This window comes from Octopus bimaculoides, chromosome 13 (assembly GCF_001194135.2).
Source record: "Octopus bimaculoides isolate UCB-OBI-ISO-001 chromosome 13, ASM119413v2, whole genome shotgun sequence".
NCBI classification, from domain to species: domain Eukaryota; kingdom Metazoa; phylum Mollusca; class Cephalopoda; order Octopoda; family Octopodidae; genus Octopus; species Octopus bimaculoides.
Window position 1 is genome coordinate 36028228 of NC_068993.1, and position 5269 is coordinate 36033496.

The 5269-nt window shown below is 35.4% G+C and overlaps 1 long non-coding RNA gene across 1 annotated transcript in view; it reads left to right on the forward strand.

The window, feature by feature from the left end:
* Positions 1 to 3745: 3745 nt before the first annotated feature.
* The window catches only part of LOC106884176 (uncharacterized), an 8053-nt gene continuing 6529 nt past the window's right edge, over positions 3746 to 5269 (forward strand). Inside the window, exons 1-2 of the long non-coding RNA XR_008265386.1 lie at positions 3746 to 4453; positions 4937 to 5098. This is a non-coding gene — a long non-coding RNA (uncharacterized LOC106884176). The remainder of the gene's footprint in view (positions 4454 to 4936; positions 5099 to 5269) is intronic.

A 5269-nucleotide genomic window follows, 5' to 3' on the forward strand; every position in this document is an offset into this window, starting at 1 on the left:
TATATATATATATATATGCTATTCTTGTGTTGTGAGGATGGTGTCTGGTCACTCAGCAGGACTAAAAACAAGACCTGTCTAAAGGCAGATGAGCTCGCTGTGGGCCAACGGCCATCCTGATGGGAAAGATAATGGCAAACCATCCCAATATCTCTCAAGCAAACATTATGAGAAGGTTAGAACAAAGTATCTCTCTGGCTTCATCCGACTGGAGAACTCGCGCTTAATCGGAAAGTCTTTTATTTTTGTATCTTCAACGCGTTGCGAAAGTGTACGATACATGACGCGGATAGTATGCTTAAGATTATATTACCCAATATATGCTACTTTCTATTAAGATGACACAGTAAAATCTGAAGGAGATTTGTTTGCTATCTCCTGCAGATCGAGTAACCACGTCGGCTTGCGTATATTTGATGTATATTAGTGGCCATTAGACTTGATACATAACCCAAATATTTATATCGTGAACATACGAACGGTACGTAATGTCATTCATGTCATCCTCAAGAGTAGAACTGGTATAAATGTAAGGAAATGGCTTCGAATACAAGAATCGAAATCTTGTGGCGGATATTTGAGTCGCAGGCAGTTTTATTACCTATTCAGTGATGACGTTCATCAACGAGTGTTGTCTTTCTATCTGCATGCTGGCATCCTATAATCGAAGATGAGACAACTCTCTTATTACCAACCAAGTTCTATTTTTAATCAATTTTTATCTAATTTAAATTTCAGTGTTGGTTCCCCTGCTAGTTTTCACAGGAGAAAAAAATCATTACTCTAATGATCTATTCTTCCTTTCTTCCTTTCTTCCTTGATACGTTGATTAATTAGATCAAACTGAATTAATAAGCATTTCTTGCCTTAATTCACAATACATGCTAGAACACCATTTGCATTGAAAGCAAACGGTGTCTGGATATTTTCCCCTACTGTTATACTTAAACATAATTTGCATTAGAGCGAAACTTTTAACGGCTGAAGAGGCAAGATGAAACTAAATAAGCAAACAATTGCTTTATTTCTAGGTTTCCAGACACGAAGCATAAACACACAAAGAACTCCGTAGGTTGGTTCGTTATTTCACGTGACACACTCCCTCCTAAATTAATAAAATGATCATAATTTTGGCGTCGTTCCTGAAAGGACTGTGCCATATTCGATAATGTGTTCTTTGGAAATTATTCATGCAAAAAGACTTAAGGAATTCTTTGAAGCCAACTATCTCAATCTAATTACCAAGAATTTACTTCATTTGGTCATTTGGTTAATCTGAAGAGGCTGTCGTGACTGAAGCTTATGTTGTGAAGAATATATAATCCAATCACGCGAAGACTATGGATAAATGCACTAAAGATTCGTCTTCTTTCCGTCCAAATGTGCATCATATATATTTGTGTGTGTGTGTGTGTGTGTGTGTGTGTGTGTGTGTGTGTGTGTGTGTGCATAAGCACACATACACACACATGAAGGTGTGATCGTAAAAACAAATAACCACAGACTTGAAGAAAAAAAATTAACTGAATGGATATTTATAAAGAAATGAGTGTAATATATAATTTTCTGTTTGAGTTGAAAGCTAAATTATGAACGAAATATCTATCACTTCATCTTAAGAATCGTCGTAAAAATAATAATAATGATGATGATGATAATAATAATAATCTAGCATAACTTTTTTATCAAATACACGCACGGTGTATATATGTGTGTGTGTGTGTGTGTGTGTGTGTGTGTGTGTGTGTGTATACAGACAGACAGTTAATTAATATCCAAGTAAAAACAGCGACACAAGCAGAAAAGAACTAGAAAGAACAAAGCCAGCAAATTTCTGCTGTGAAGAAAAAAAAAGGAAAATAATTCGATGTTTCGGAAATAGGTCCTTCGTCAAAAAGAAGGAAAGAAAAGAGCGGAAAATTGGAAAGAAAACACCTGGTTTTGGTTCAAAGAAACCAGATAGCATTGGAGTAAATAAACTAATATTTTAGCAAAAAGTAAATAGTTGTAACAGAAATATGCAAGCCAATTATTGGAGGGAAAATATGAGTGTGTGGGATATATATTGGTGTACAAGTAGTAGTGAAGCAGTTTGGCCGGCGCCATTTTTTAACTGTGTTTCCTTATACCCTGACTTTTTATAATGAGCTTGAATCAATTATATTTTTCCCATCAAAAGTTCCTGCTTTGTGTTTAATTTAGAAACACTTTTTGCACTACTGTGCCTTTGATTACGCTTGTTCCATCTTCAAGGAAATATTCTGGAATGTTTTTTTTTTCTGTTCTTCCTTTATTTGTAGTTTCACTTCTTGGGTCGAAACAGTATTTTTCTGGTGGAATATGAAGGCAGTTTGTAAGAGTTGTCAGCACTTATCTTTTATCTCTAACTTTAGAACACAAATATCAACATCAAATTCAGATCTTTGCCTTTATAACTCCCTCAACCCTCTGCTCTCTCCAACTACCCCAACCTTTTTTCCTCTTCAACTACCTCAAACAGCTGCATGTCTATAACTCCCTCAATAACATGCCTCTGTCCAAATCCTTCCTTTCATTTTTCACTCATTACATCTTGTTATTCTAACTAATTCTCTGATGAAAATAATTAGTCTGTCTGTTAAATAAATGTATTGGCTAAAACCTTTAAGCAGAATACTTACGTGTCTGACAACAGAACTGTCGCAGCTTGATACAACCTGAGTATTATCAGCTTCTTTAATATCCATAACCTCCAGTTGGGATATTAAAGGTATGCGTGGTAATTTTTAAGGTTCGATACTTAAATTATTTTATATCAATATTTTTGAATCACTACAGGTATTCTCAATTTCTTTTATTTATTTATTTATTTATTTATTTATTTATTTATTTATTTGGTAGTAAAGTCCTTGAAGTTCTTTGTTCATATTCAGGAAATTGTCAGTCAGAGTGCAGTCATAATTTAGAGTTAATAGAAAAGGAATCAGATACGTAACCGGGTGAGGAATGCTTGAGACCAGATCCATTAAAATAATTCGGTATGGCGATTCTATCAGAGCCTGAGCAGATCGCCCTGAAAACGGACCCGAACAGATGCCAATGAGTTTCCAATACAGATAAAGGTTATATTGTATTCATGTATCATTTTTGCAGCATCGATTGATTTTAGACTGTCAAATCCTACGAAGATACACCTCAATATCTGTCCATAGGTATGTTTTGCCTCCACTTTCTGACTTTCTACCTCTACTGTAATGGCCTCTACTCCTCAGAACTAGTCTCGTACTTCCACATCTTAGGCACACTTGCCCCATTCGTATCTCCACCCCCCATCACTCTTGCTGCGTCCAACCCTCTTAGCTTGCACTAACCACTACACTCAGATAGTGGTGAAAATAAAATGTTTTTTCCATATCACTTTGCGCCATTCTCAACGTACCTCCAATCTAATGCAATACGGCTCGCAAGAATGTATTGTAGAGACACAGGTAGAGATTTCCATTTACAAGTCGACAACTAATCTATATACACTACATGAGGCAGAATGGTTGAACAGCCATCCTCATATCATTAGTATGTACGTCCTCATATCATTAGTATTACCGAATTACTGAAATGATTTGGAATGTCCCCATTTCCATTCATATCAATCCTTGTTTCTCGTCTGTTGGTGAGATTTATTCTTGTACAGAAGTAATGATGAAATATATTTTCAATGATTTACGTAATACTTTTTACGAAAATTTATTTTAGAATCTCTCTGTAGACTGTACACAGCCTGGTCAGGAATATGCTAACTTTGATTACATCAAAGCTGACGGAAGTCAATATGTCAGAACTGTGATATTTGGAAGCCATGCTTGCAAATACACTCTATTGATCATAAACTGCAGAATTATTTTACAGAAGTTATAAATGCCTAACAAAGATCGCATCTAAAAGACTGGCCCTTCTCTTGGGAGTTAGAAAGTATTTCAATCCTTAACAGCTTTGGACACTCTACGAGGCTCGAGTAAGTTCTCCCACATCTAAGATGGTGCTGCTATGCACATAGACAACACACGATATGATCCGCGTCCAAAAAAGAACCACTCGACTGATTGGCTTTCAGTAACTGACAGATACACCCCAGTATCTGTCCATAGGTATGTTTTGTCTCCACTTTCTGACTTTCTGTCTTTACTGTAATGGCCTCAGAACTGGTCTCGAACCTCCACATCTTAGGCACACCTGCCCCATTCGTATCACTACCCCCATCAATCTTGCTGCGTCCAACCCTCTTAGCTTGCACTAACCACTACACTCAGTCTTTCTTCATCCGAACGCCGGTCCATTGAACTTTTCAGATCTTCGCCCTGCTCATATTTTTCCTATGAATGTTGACCTGCAACTGCTTAAACATTTGCACTATCAAGCTCACCAGTCTCAGAAGGGCCTACAAAAATCTTAGGCATTGTTCCTTACTCCAAACTCAGTAAGTATTTAAAGAATTAGATATTTCAATACCGAATTGTTTAATGATTTGTTTAATCAAAGAAAGGTCTCAGTTTTGAATTAAATGTCTTTAAAGAAAATAGTTTTGAAAACAAAAGAAAATAATTTACATTTATATTCATTGATTTTCATTCATAAAGGAAATTTTACAATTCAAAATTGAAAGAAATGTCATTTTAATTGAATTTTAAAACGATTTATTGTTGTAATAAACGAACAAATTCCTTCCCTCTTTACTAAAATAAGCATTCGATTTACTATAAAGCAGAAACAGTGGCTGAGGTGCAATAAATTATATTTGCCACAGACCGTCCTGAAATACAATATCGGAAAGTCTGGTAGCTCCAAAGACAGAGAACGTAGTCAAATATGGTGATATGGTTTTGTTTGTTTTGTTAGTTTTAGTGTAGATTAATGTTGTGTTAATCAATAAGATGAAATATTTATTTGTGATTTTTTTCAGGTGAAGATAAATTTGATGGATAAACGAAGAGAAATCCGAAATGAACAGCAAACAATTTCTGCAGAAGAATCTGATAAGACTATTACATTTATCCGGTGTTCAAACCCAATAGCTATCTTTCATCTTTGATTTTCAGAAGACAAAATGGACAGGCAAAAAAAGGTGGGGAAAGAAAAAGTTAACGACGAATCAATGTACAGTCAATTGAAAGCGGATAAGTCTATAAAGGAAGAAATATAAAAAGAGTTATAAATCGGTAGTATCCACCAAAAAGTAGTAGAGCTCAATGTTGAAGCACTTAGAGATACGCATCAATATATGTATGTATGTATA